This window comes from Hevea brasiliensis, chromosome 1 (genome assembly GCF_030052815.1).
Source record: "Hevea brasiliensis isolate MT/VB/25A 57/8 chromosome 1, ASM3005281v1, whole genome shotgun sequence".
Classification (NCBI taxonomy): Eukaryota; Viridiplantae; Streptophyta; class Magnoliopsida; order Malpighiales; family Euphorbiaceae; genus Hevea; species Hevea brasiliensis.
Window position 1 is genome coordinate 114,712,114 of NC_079493.1, and position 14,902 is coordinate 114,727,015.

The following is a 14,902-nucleotide window of genomic DNA, read 5'->3' on the forward strand; positions in this document are numbered from 1 at the left end:
CTAATATAAAATATTTTAAAATCTATTTAATATATTTAATTAGTATTTTTATTTTTTAAATTATAAATATTATATATTTTATAAATACATTATATATTAAAATATAAATATAAATTTAATCTTGCATGTTCTAATTAAATTTGAATATATATATATATATATATATATATATATATATATATATATATATATATATATATATATATATATTTCTAATTCTAAAATAAAATTTGTAAAAAAATTCTGTAAAATAATTTTAAAAAAAATAAAATCTAAGAAAGAAAAATATAAATTTATATTATTACTATTAATAAGAATATTTTTACAGTCCAAAAAGTTGGTCCTTCAATTCATTCATAGTTGTTTATATATTATAGTGCATATAGTTTATTATTATAAATATAATATATGTATTGCGTGTTTAAATTTTAATCATATTAAAATTATATTATATTTCTAAAAAGATTTTAAATAATAATTTTATAAAATTGATTTTATTTTATTTATTTTTTTATTTGGTATTCAGTATAATTGAGTATAATATGATTCTTACTTCAATTATCAATAGAAAATTAGAATTATATCATTACAATAAAATAAATTTAGTCCAATCCTATTTTATTTTTATGATATTTTTTTTATTTCAATTCTTATTATTTTTTTTTATTTCATTCAAAAGATAAAAATCATAAACACTATTATTTTCAATGCTAAAAAAAATAAAAATAAAAAACATTAATAACTAAATAATATAAATACAAATTTAATTAATTAATATATTATTAATATTCTCCTTTATTTATTATTAACGCAAGAATAATATTTTATAAGTGGTATAATGTGAGCTTATAATAACAATTTTTAAGAAATCATACTTGCGGTAATAATATAAGCATCCACGGGAAATAATTAATTAATTAGGTTTAATTAAACAATAAAACATATTTAAATGTTTATTTTATTTGGCCCGTGTTTCACACTTGATTAGAGCATGACGATTTTGAGCTTAAAGAGATGTTTATCTGCACCTTCTAAGTTAAGTTGAAAGGATTCTATCGTTGCTAAACAAAAAAATTTATTAATAAAAATAAGTTTTATGTAAATGTGTTGATGAATTAATTATTTAATGTGCGAATCCCACTTCTGTTGAAAAGCAAAGTTGAGAGAGAATATTCAAACGGTTGTAAGAAGTTTTGGCAGAGTGAGCTTTATGTGCATTTGCTGAAAGATACAAAATACAAGACTTCCTAGCATGCAGTGAAGAATATTGATTGCACTGTTATTTTGGGAAGAAAATCTCAAACTTGCGTTCTACAATTTTGAAGAAAAAAAAAATTAGAAATATAAAATTTAATCATTAATTGTAACAGTACGTCAGCTCCAATTGATTCAAATAAATCAATAACCTAAATTATTTTAGTAACAGGATTTGGGCTATATATAAATTCTTTAGCTCATTTTTGGTATAGTCTTTGCGATACTACTCTCGTGTTTGTTGGTTAAATTACAATAAATTAAATAATAATTAAAATATAAAGAAGGAGATTAATGAGAAAGTTTGACATCAAAATATAAAGTTTGACATCTAATTGTGAAAGCTTGAGTGCTTTGGTTTAGTCCACCGGATTAACAATTATTTTTGCAAGAAAAATCACATCCTCGCACTCCTCAATTTTTAGAGAAAGGAAAATATGGGAAATCTTATACTTAAGGACATATGGAATCTGCATAATATATTTTATTTTTATAATTTAATTTATTGTTTAGCTTGGAGTTTTTATCCTCATGAAAAAAAATATTGATTATTTTTTTTAATTTAGATCAATTGATATTATGAATTAATTTGTTAATATCATAAGAAATAATATTCAATCTGATTGAAATAGAGATATTACATTGAAATTTCTAATAATACTAAAGTCGAGTAGTAAAAGTGTACCTTCGATGAGAAAAAAAAGAAGAAAAAAACACAAATGTAGTTGTTAGAAACAGAAGAGATTGCAAGAGAAGTCATTATTTCTTAGTAAGGTTCATGCACTCAAGTTTTGTTAGAAATTTCAACTCTCGGAATCTTTTCATTTCAAAAACATGTGATCACTATCATTATTTTAGCAGTCACGACCCTTTCAGTCTCTTTAGTATTTTGTCGAACATTCAACTTATTACTTGATGATGCATCTACTGTAAATATAATATAATTATACCAAATAAGTTATTCAATATAGTTCTTCAATATTTTAGAGTAGGTTATTAAAAGTTTACACAAATTGTTTTTAGTGATTTATATATTAATCAACATTGAAATTTATAATTTTATTTGATATAATTGGCTCTAATTGGGGATTTGAATTTGAAATCTCCAATACCACTAGTTAAAGGTCATTGGTAATTTTATAATTTTTTTTAGTGATAATGATTATTGTATAATTACATTATTATTACTTGATAATTTAATCTCTTTTTAATAAAAAAATAAAAGATTAAAAATATTTATTTATAGTCTGACTTTATTATTTAAATTCAAGTAAGGAGTAGCATTAATAATGCAAAAGGTTAGAATTTAAATTTTAAAATTTATAAAATAAAATAAAAAATAAAGAACAGGACAAGCAAACCTACTTCGTTCCTCCCAACTTACGGGTCAAACTAGCTAAGAGTAGAAAGGAACCTCTTCAGTCAAATCTTGATTCGTAGTGCAGATATATGGTTGATAATAATAAAATTATTTAAATATTTAATGTTAAAATTATTGGTGAAAAGACATGTGACCTATCTTAAAAAAGTGACCGAATCTAACAAACCTAAAAGCTAATTAAAAAGAATGATGTTTTGTCATCTTGCTTTGCAAAATTGGTCTGCCATGTAATTTTCTTCCATAATTTTCCAGGTCTATTGTTGATTTTTGAAACCCAAGACAATACAAATTTTAGATCACTTTGGACGATCGATTTCCTTCTACCATTCAAATAAGAATTTGGAAAAATCTCTTGTGCTTTTTCAATTGCAAGGAGATTCAATAAAAGGTGAATTACATTTTAATCCCTACTATCTTCGATAGTTAATAATGAGAATGACAATAATAAATAGATATCCATATTCTTTAAGAGAAGAATAAAGAGTCAATTACCATTTTTTAATATAATTTGATATAATTAATAAGTTGTTCTATATATTTCTTTTTTCGAGCGAAGTTCTATGTATCTCGAGAAGTCTTTATAATTTGAATTCATTAACCAGTTGGTCTTTTCATCCAAAAAAAAAATATCATTTCCGTTAAATATATATGAAATGATATTCTTACACTTAATTAAATAAAATATTTTTTAATCCTTAAAATTTTATAGAATTAATTTTTCAACCCTGACATTTTTTATTCAAGAATTGTTCAAAAAAACATTTCTCATAGAAAATTATTTTTGAAAACTTTATTTCCAAGAAAAATTTTCATTATATATATATATATATATATATATATATATATATAAAATCTAATGACTTTTCATTAAACTCAAAATTATTATAATTCAAATATAATATATGAGCAATTTAATTTATGGGAATAAGTGAATAATATAAAGTAAGAAAATAATTATTAAAGCACATATTTAAATTTAAAGGTAAATATATACCTTTAAAAGTGGGGCAAACTCAAATTACTATATACAATTTTTTAAATATATATTTAAATCAATTTTTAATATTCTTTAATTAAAATATTTAAGGAATGTATTCTAACAAATCTTCTTGCCCTATTAAATATATATGAAATGATATTCTTACACTTAATTAAATGAAATATTTTTTAATCCTTGAAATTTTATAGAATTAATGTTTCAACCCTAACATTTTTTATTCAAGAATTGTTCGAAAAAACATTTATCATAGAAAATTATTTTTGAAAACTTTATTTCCAAGAAAAATTTTCAAGAAAATAATTTTTTACAAGAAAATTGAGAAAATTTTATTTCTTATAAAAACTTATTTTGAAGAATAATTGTTTTCCAATAAATTTAAAAAAGGAAAAAAAATAGTATTCAAATTTCACCATATGCATATATAGGTAGGTCTCAAAATTTCATGACTATCAACTGGAACAGATCTAGAAATTTTTATCTAAGTGGGAGCATTATACATATGAGAATTTCTTATATAGATTCTATTCTTTATGGATTTAAATACAAAATGTATAATGAAACTCATATATTTGTATGGAGCCATAATGAATCAGGTCTAGGTAAGTTTTACTTTATATATACATATAAATTTAGAATTTTTTTTTTTCTCTAGATAAGTCAATATTGAATAAGACATAAGATATATAGTAGTATTTATATACTTGTAATGACTGGTGCATATCCATCTACATTTTTAGTCCTACATTAAAATTTATCAGTAAATTTATATTATTTTTCATTTTATATTTTTTTCATTATATATATATATATATAATCTAATGACTTTTCATTAAACTCAAAATTATTATAATTCAAATTTAATATATGAGCAATTTAATTTATGGGAATAAGTGAAAAATATAGAGGAAGAAAATAATTATTAAAGCACATATTTAAACTTAAAGGTAAATATATACCTTTAAAAGTGGGGCAAACTCAAATTATTATATACAATTTTTAAAATATATATTTAAATCAATTTTTAATATTCTTTAATTAAAATATTTAAGGAATGTATTCTAATAATTCTTCTTGCCCTATTATTTAAGACAAGTGCTCTTTGTTTCTTATCATATGTCCGTTTAGTGGCTTCAATGAACTTCAGTAAATTTTATCTTTGATTTTTAAATAAATAAAAAAAAAACTCCAACATTAATGACAAGCAAAGCCTCATTAAATTTTATTGAAAATTTTAAATCGGATAGGAACTATTTCAATTTTTATTTGGTTTTTTCCCTTTTAGTTTCTTAACCAATTGGAATAATTAGTTAGCGACTTTAGGAAGCATTTCTGGGCAATTAACATCCTTTTTGGGGCAGGCATGTTAAGTCACACCAATGCGTTGGAGATGGAGACTGAAGCTTTTTCGTTGCAACTTCTACCATTCAATGTGCGGAACCCACTTTCGTTGACAGATTTTGGCCAACAAATTAAGTCAATACTCATTTATTGAACATTTAAGTAAATATCATTGTTTTCATCAAAGAATTTTAATTTAATAATTAATTGTTAAAGTCATTCATAAGGCTATAATTAAAATTTAAAATTTAAACTCCAATAAAAATTTGATAAATTTAAAAAATAGTAATACTTAAGTTGTTTTTTTATATTTATAAGAAAATAAATAATATGTTTCGGTTTACTTAGTTCTTCAATTAATTATCACAGGTTTTGAATGAAAAATATATATTATATTTGATAAATTTTTTTATATTTTTTAAATCTATGGAATTTATATTTGTCAATATAAAAATCTATTTTTATATTTTCGAACCATTCATTTAAAACTTATATCACCGTGTGAACGTTGGTTCGAACCACAAGCTAGACTGTGATTGAATCGAGTCAGTGTTCCGGTTCATGAGCTGGCCCAGAGCTGAGTTACAGGGGTCAGTTTCAGTCCCCTTCCTTGAACCTAAAATTGGCCCGATTACACAATTTTTTTGTTCAAATATTGAATTCTTTTAATTTTTCACATTAAAATCAGGACAAACAATGAAACCGAATCAAAAATCATATCGAACCATTTCAAACTAGGATAATATTGAACTGAAACTGTAACTGATTAGAGCCATTGTGAACAAAAATCAATTCGAATTGTGAAGCTGACTGAACCATCGATTTTGATCCAAATCGAATAGAAACTGATCCATGGCCAGGTCTAATATATATACATAAACTAAGATCATGTTGTTTTTATATATAAAAAAAAAAAATTATACTTTCTTGTTTTAGATGGTTAAATATTGTATAATAGAAGATTTTTTTTCTTTTTTCTATAAGAATTTCTTAATCCTAATTAATATGAACAGTTTACTTTTAATCAAAATGAACCTAATATATATTAATCAATAAAAATATTTATTAATAAACATTACTTATAAAATTATAACGTTTTAAATCTTTAATTATTTTGACTAATGAAAAAGAACAAAAAGTAAATAGAGGGGCTAAACTATTGAACAATAAAAATATTTAAATATTTATTTTATTTGGCAAGTGTTTCTCTCTTGATTAGAGCATGATGGTTTTGAACTTAAATTGAATGTTTTGTGTAATTGAGCTCAAAATTAAAAAAAAAAAAGATTAAATTGGACATTGCTCAATAAATATTAGGGTAAATTGAGTGTTATTATATTAAATAATTAAATATTAAAAGTTCTCTAATTCAATTTTATATTTAAAATATAGGGAGAAAAATGTGAACTTTTTCCATTTAAAAAGTATTATTTTCAATGCTAAAAAAAAATAAAAATAAAAAACAATAATAACTAAATAATATAAATACTAATTTAATTAATTGGTATATTATTAATATTCTTCTTTATTTATTATTAGCGCAAGAGTAATATATTATGAGTGGTATAATGCTAGCTCTACAATAACAATTTTTAAGAAATCATACTTGTGGTAATAATATAGGCATACTTGGGAAATAATTAATTAATTAGGTTTAATTAAACAATAAAACATATTTAAATATTTATTTTATTTGGCCCTTGTTTCTCACTTGATTAGAGCATGACGATTTTGAGCTTAAAGAGATGTTTATCTGCACCTTCTAAGTTAAGTTGAAAGGACTCTATCGTCCCTAAACAAAAAAAAAAATTAATAATAAAAATAAGTTTTATGCAAACGTGTTGATGAATTAATTATTTAATGTGCGAATCCCACTTCTGTTGAAAAGCAAAGTTGAGAGAGAATATTGAAACAGTTGTAGGAAGTTTTGGCAGGGTGAGCTTTATGTGCATTTGCTGAAAGATACAAAATACAAGACTTCCTAGCATGCAGGGAAGAATATTGATTGCACTGTTATTTTGGGAAGAAAATCTCAAACTTGCGTTCTACAATTTTGGAGAGAAAAAAATTAGAAATATAAAATTTAATCATTAATTGTAACAGTACGTAAGCTCCAATTGATTCAAATAAATCTATAACCTAAATTATTTTAGTAATTGGATTTGGGCTATATATAAATTCTTTAGCTCATTTTTGGTATAGTCTTTGCGATACTACTCTCGTGTTTGTTGGTTAAATTACAATAAATTAAATAATAACTAAAATATAAAGAAGGAAATTAATGAGAAAATTTGACATGTGATTGATGTGCTGCGTTTCACCAGTGGACGTTGTCGTTGCTCCTTGATTGCGTTGTGTGCTATGGGCCTAGCGTTGCTGGATCTAGTGGGTATTTGGCCCAGCTTGATGCTAAAGAGGAACATTTCAAGAAGGGAGGTATGTTTTATTGAAAAAGAAAAAAAAAAAAAAAAAGATTTTTGTAGAAAAGTCAAATCCTCGCACTCCATAATTTTGGACAGAGAAAAATAGAGGATTAGATTTCTTCTTTTCCATTCTTGATAAGTTATAGCTAGTCAATCAATCAATGAAACGAGAAGTTCCTCAAAACTAATTTTTGTGCTGATTGATTGATGAATTGAGAAATCATATCCCTAAAGACCTCCTACACTTTTATATTTATTATAATTTCATTTATTGTTTAGCTTGCACAGTTTATTCTCATATGAAAAAAATAATATTATTTTTTTTTTTATTTAGATAGATTGATATTGTGAATTAATATTTTATTATCATAAAATGTAATATTCAATCTTATTAAATTGAAATTTCTAATAATATTAATATCAGTAGTCAAAGTCTCCATACCTCCGATGAGGAAAAAAAAAAAAAATGTAGACTTAGAAACGAAAGAAATTGCGAGAGGTCATTATCTTTTAGTTAGGTTTATGCACTCTAAGTTTTATTGAAATTTAAATTCTTGGAATCTTTTGCTTAACTTGGCTTGATCCAACGATTAAAAGTATATTACTCACTTCGTAGATAATAAGTTCGAGTCTCCAATCTCCTACTAAAAAAAAATTACTTGAAATCTTTTCTTTTTAAAACAGTGTTATCATTATATCGTAAATAAAGGAAAAAAACAACATATTTATTATGTATTAAATATACAAATGTGTGCTTAGTCTGGTTTGATTTCGTGATTGAAGATATATATTATTTACTTAATAACTCTAAGTTTGAGTCTCTACTTTTTTAATCCCCTACTAAAAAAGAAATACACAAATATGTGAATTTTATCTTTTTTACATGTAGATCCTACTATATATATTGTGTTTTGAATATACGATGGTAAGGGTAGAGAGGCTAAAATTTATAGTCATATAATTATTATAATTAATAAAAATTTATTATAAATTATACTTTGCAAATCAAGGGAAAACTTGATTTATCTTTCTTCACTTTTAGGGTCTAAGAAATAGAAAGGTCTCGAGTTTGAATTTCTCCATCTACCTATTCTAATATTATTTACCTTTATGATGAGAAACAGAAAATGGTACCTCCCGCTATGTAGCTCCATATTGGGCTTATTGTGCCTCCAGTGAATCCAAAAAATAAGTTAAACTTTTATTAAATAAAAATCAATCTTTAATTTTTTTTATAAGTCATATATTTTTATTATTTTAAATAATTAGAAAAATTTTAATAAAAAAATCCACACTACACGTTAGCACATATCCATCCAATATACCAAACAAAAAGACTAAAATATTAAGTAAAAAAATCTGATAAAAGGATATCAGAATATAGGGACCAAAATTAAATTCATCTTTGAGAGTACAAAAAATAAATATTAAAGAGGAACTAAATAAAATCTAATTAAATATAGAGATCAAGATTAAATAATATAAAAAAATGAATAAAATATACATAAAGTACATAGATCGAATAAAAATGAAAATATTGGAAGAGTAAATAATTTTTTTAATAGGTAAATTTTTAATTTTACAAATGGAGAGGAGGACAACAGCATAATATACTAAATTTTATGGACAAAATTTTAATTTTAAAAACTTGAGTGGCTCCCTGCCCTATAACCTAGGTTTGCCCCAATACAGCAGACTAAATATAAGTAAAAATTTCCCATAAAGGAATACGTATTTTTTAGATTCTTTAGTTAGTTTCTTCAACAACTTTAATATAGAAGAGGAAATAAAAGGCAATAATAAAGGATCAGTGTAAGTAAAAAATGAAACATATATGCTTTGATTGAAATAGACACATAGCTTTCTTGATCATCAGGTTCTGTAAGTAATTAATATTATTAAATGTTCTACAAAGCAAGAACTAATATTATTAGATGTTATAAGAGAAGGAAAAAAAGGCAGTAGTAAAGGCTTAAACCAGTCTAAAAAAAAAAAAACTAAAACATATCTTCCAATAGAAGTTTAATCTTCTTGATCTTTCAAGCCCCGTTAGAAATCAATGGTTTGAGATCTAATGCTACAGCTTCAACACTACTAAAATCACAAGTAATTGAAGTAGGAACATCATCCAACTCCAACACAATTACTTCAGCAGTCTCTTCAGTATTTTCATAATATGCTTATTTATCAAAGCATATAAATATATATAAATATAAAGAGTATTTAACAAAAAAAAAGGATTTTTCATATATTAGATTCGTCACTGAATATGTATAATGTTTTAAATTTTTAATTATTTTGACTAATGAAGGTACTAAACTATTAAACAATTAAATATTAAACACTAATAATTCAATTTTAAGAATATAAAGACAAAAATGTGAGCTTTTGCCTTTTATTTTCTGCATTCAAGGATATTAAAAACATTCTAAAAAAATATCATAATATTTAATGTAGTATTATGTCATGAATGGTGAAATTAATATAAAAAAATACTAATTTTAAAATATAAAAATTTAATTATTAATTACTATAAGTACTCAAATGATAGGAAAAAAAAATATAATTCACTAGAAGATAAGTACAGAAGGTTTTTTTTTTTTTTTTATCTCAGACAAGTGTAGAAATTAGAAAATAAAAAAATTTTCTTTGTAATAAAAAGAAAATCGTTATTTTATAATTAATAAGATTCATGTACTCAATTAAATTGCGTAAAAATTTCTGCAAATATTTTCAATCAAAATCCTGGTGGCATATCTTATCGGTCATCAAAGCACGGGCGTTGAAGCTACTGACCTAAAGCAGTGCAATTGGAGACTTAAGATTTTTATTTGATTCAAAGGATTTGGAAAAGTCTTGAATTAATTTTCATATTCAAGGTGCCGAACCCACTTTTATTTGACAGATTTTGACCAATAAATTAAGTCAATGCACTATTATTTATTAACTTTTTTTTTACATATACATTATTATATTTGTTATAAAAAATTATAATTTATTTTTTTATATAATTTACTATTAATTTTATATATATTATATAATATTATCATACTATTATAAATATTATATTTAATTATTTAAATTAAAATATTAATTTTAATGTCATTTTAATTTTATATATATAAATAAAAATATCTATCTATTTAAATTTTTTATTTTATCATATTTTTATAAAAATTACGTGTAATATTAACTTAATTATAAAATTAAGTGTAATATAATGAAAAAGATATAATAATAAGTTTTAAAAATATAAATAGGCGAAAATATTATCTCATTGAATTTAATTTATTTAAACTCTATTATTTTATTTTTTAAAAAATATTTAATTTGCATCTATTTTATTTTAATTTTTTATAATTTAATCTATTTTATTTTAATTTTTTATAATTTAAAATAATTTTAACTTCCATAATAAAATTGTATATCTAGATTAATTTGAAAGAAAATTATTTGTAAAATTAAAAAATAGAATAATTTTTGAAATAAATTTTTATTACTCTAGTGCATTATCAATATAAAATTTTTATTTTTATTATATTGGTATCTTGAAATTTTATATTGTCATATTGTCTAATATAAAATATTTTAAAATCTATTTAATATATTTAATAAGTATTTTTATTTTTTAAATTATAAATATTATATATTTTATAAATACATTATATATTAAAATATAAATATAAATTTAATCTTGCATGTTCTAATTAAATTTGAATATATATATATATATTTTAATCATTATCATTATTTTAGCAGTCACGACACTTTCAGTCTCTTTAGTATTTTGTCGAATATTCAACTTATTACTTGATGGTGCATTTACTGTAAATATAATATAATTATACCAAATAAGTTATTCAATATAGTTCTTCAATATTTTAGAGTAGATTATTAAAAGTTTACACAAATTGTTTTTAGTGATTTATATATTAATCAACATTGAAATTTATAATTTTATTTGATATAATTGGCTCTAATTGGGATTTGAATTTGAAATCTCCAATACCACTAGTTAAAGGTCATTGGTAATTTTATAATTTTTTTTAGTGATAATGATTATTGTATAATTACATTATTATTACTTGATAATTTAATCTCTTTTTAATAAAAAAAATAAAAGATTAAAAATATTTATTTATAGTCTGACTTTATTATTTAAATTCAAGTAAGGAGTAGCATTAATAATGCAAAAGTTTAGAATTTAAATTTTGACAGCATCTATTCATTTTAAAATTTATAAAATAAAATAAAAAATAAAGAACAGGACAAGCAAATCTACTTCGTTCCTCCCAACTTACCGGTCAAACCAGCTAAGAGTAGAAAGGAACCTCTTCAATTAAATCTTGATTTGTAGTGCAGATATATGGTTGATAATAATAAAATTATTTAAATATTTAATGTTAAAATTATTGGTGAAAAGACATGTGACCTATCTTAAAAAAGTGACCGAATCTAACGTTATACTCATTTCATATAGGCATTTTAGGGTAGTTTTGCATCCATTTTGCCCTCATATTTTAGTGTATTTTATGTTTTTAGCTTTATTTTATCTTATTTGTTAATTTTAGATACTTTATATTTGATTTTCGTAATTTTGTTGTTTTTGATAGGATTTTGTGGCAAATCGAAGATCAATGAGTGCAATAGGAAGTGATTTGAAGAAATTTGGAGTTCTTTAAGCATAGATGAAAGTTGAAGAAATCAAGCCTTGAAAGAGCAAGTTAGCCGAAATTTGCTTGAGACTTTGCTTAAGATCCTGCTTAGGGTAAAGCAGCGGCTTAAGGTGCAACACAAGTCAAGCATGAGCAGAAAAGTCTATTTTACTCTAAGTCTGCCGAGATTTCTTGAGGGTCCGCAACCTTAAGCGAGGCGCAGAAGCTGAAATTTGCTAAGAAGCTGCTTAGGGTTAAGCCGAACCCTAAGCAGACTGCCCAGAACGTGAAAAATGCTACTGACTTGGATAATTTTACACCTCATTTCCTATCCACTCCTTGGCTCTTATTTACTTTTAGGGCAACTTTTAGGGACCATATAAATTCATCATTTCCTAATTTTTGCCACAAGAGGAAAGGAAGAAAAGAAAAAAAGGAAAGAAAATTTAATAGAGAGAGAGAGGAGACGCCATTTTTCTCTTGGGGAGGAGCTGCTGCACCAGTTTTGGAGCTCCAGAAACCAGAGATTTTGGTTCTTCTACCTGGGTTTTTCTATTTTAGTCCTCTTATCATGTTTTTCTTTACTTTTCCATCAATCTTTCTTGTAAATACCATCATGAGTGAGTAAACTCTTTAGATTTCAGAGTTGGGAAATATGTTTTAGATTAATTTGTGGATTTGAACTGGATATTTCCTTATTTTACATAAATATGAGTTTTGATTCTTTCCTTGTGTGCTTGATTTACTTGCCTAATGTTGGTACCCATTGGGTATTGTGTTAATCTTTGATTAAAGGACCGAAAGGTGAAAGTCATTGATAGATAATCAAGGATTGGAACTTAAAATCACCTAGATTTAGAAATAAACTAGGATTTTAAGAGGAATTAATTATTGGTTACAAAACTTAATGGGTTTTAAAGTAATCAAATAACATACGAAAGTAGGTTTGGTTATTTTAGAACACACTTTGGTTTGCTTGAAAAAGATATCAAAGGAATTTAGAATCAATTTCCTTCAAACTCTATTTTTCCCTAAAAATTGGAATGCCCAAGATAAATCCCAATTAATTTATGCATAAACCCCCAACTCTGGAATCACTTTTCGCATAATTAGACTTTGATTTAAATTATCCATTGTTAATTTAGTTTAATTGCAAACTAGATCTAGAATTTATTTGTTTGCTCTTTACCCATTTCAATTAGATTAATCAATTTACCTTGCTTATTTACATTTACCATTTATTCATTAATCATTAGCTCAAATAATCACTTCATTCATAGTTTGGTACTCAAACAGCAAATCCTCGTGGGAACGATACTTGATTCATCACTTTATTACTTGAGACGACCCGTATACTTGCGGATTCGCCCCATCAAGTTTTTGGCGCCGTTGCTGGGGATTTGATTTTTGTTTGATATTCAACAATTGTTTGTTTGGTTAATTTGGGCATTTCATTTTATTTTCTTTTTACCATTTTACTTTGAGAATTTGTTTATTTTGTTTTTTAGGTACTTTATTTTATGAGAAGGACAAAAAGTGAAGAAATCAATTTATTCTTTGACCCAGAAATAGAAAAGACAGCAAAAGCTTTAAGAGCAGAATCTAAGAGGAGAAAAGCTGAAATTAAAGCTCAACAATAACAAGAAAGAGTATAAGAGCAAGAGCAATTACAAGAAGAAATGGCCAACAACAATAACAACCGCTTTGTGAAGGATCATGCCTATCCTAACATTGGAGATTTCATGCCAAGTATCACAAGACCAAGGGTAGAAGCTAATAATTTTGAACTGAAGCCTGCACTCTGTCAGATGGTACAACAATCACAATTTGGAGGAAATCCAAATGAAAGTCCACATGTGCATCTAGCACACTTTCTTGAGATCAGTGATATGTTGAAGATAAATGGAGTTTCTGATGATGCAATTCGACTCAGATTATTTCCTTTTTCTCTGAAGGACCGAGCTAGAGAGTGGTTACATTCTTTGCCACCGGGTTCTATCACAACATGGGATGAACTTTCTCAAGCATTTTTAGCTCAATATTTTCCACCAAGCAAGACAGTTAAGCTAAGAAATGAGCTGACTTCTTTCAAACCTAGAGATGATGAGAGCTTGTATGAAGCATGGGAGAGGTACAAGGATTTGCAAAGGAGATGTCCACATCATGGGATTCCTAAGTGGATGCTTGTTCAACACTTTTATAATGGACTTTCACCTGCTACTAGAAGTAAAATTGATGCATTTTCTGGAGGTGATCTTATGGAAAAATCTGAAGATGAAGCTTTTTCTGCTCTTGATAAAATTGCTTATAACAACTACCAATGGAGTTGTGAGAGGAATGAGATCAAGAAACCAGCTGGTATGTTTGAGCTTGATGCCATGAATATGATTAATGCTAAGTTTGATGCTTTGACGAGAAAAATGGACAAGCTAAGCATGAAAGTAGATTCTTCAGCTGGAGGTTCTAGTAATTCAGTAGAAGTTGGAGCTGCAAATGTCAATTGTGCAGCAGATTTTTCTGCACTTAATCAAGATTTTTCAAGTGAGCAAGTGGATTATGTGGGGAACTACAATCAAAGACCAAGTGGTAACCCATTTTCTGCAACTTATGATCCAGCATGGAGAAACCACCCCAATTTCTCTTGGGGAGGTAGACAGGGGCAAAATCAGAATTTTCAGCAACCTTCTGGGTATCAACAACATCAGAATTTTCAGCAGAATAGAGGTCCTCCTCCTGGAATTCCTAAACCTCAAAATGCACCTGCTGCACCTCTACCACAACAAGCACAACCAGACAAGACAGCTAGATTGGAAGCCATGATTGAGACTCTACTTGTGAGCCATCAAAGTCA

General features: G+C 25.1%; 1 non-coding gene across 1 annotated transcript; it reads right to left on the reverse strand.

Annotated features, from left to right (window-relative positions):
- Nucleotides 1–14,114: 14,114 nt before the first annotated feature.
- LOC131169969 (small nucleolar RNA R71) lies at nucleotides 14,115–14,221 on the reverse strand. The gene has a single exon (XR_009140918.1). It is a non-coding gene; the product is annotated as a small nucleolar RNA R71 (small nucleolar RNA).
- Between the last annotated feature and the right edge of the window lie 681 nt (nucleotides 14,222–14,902).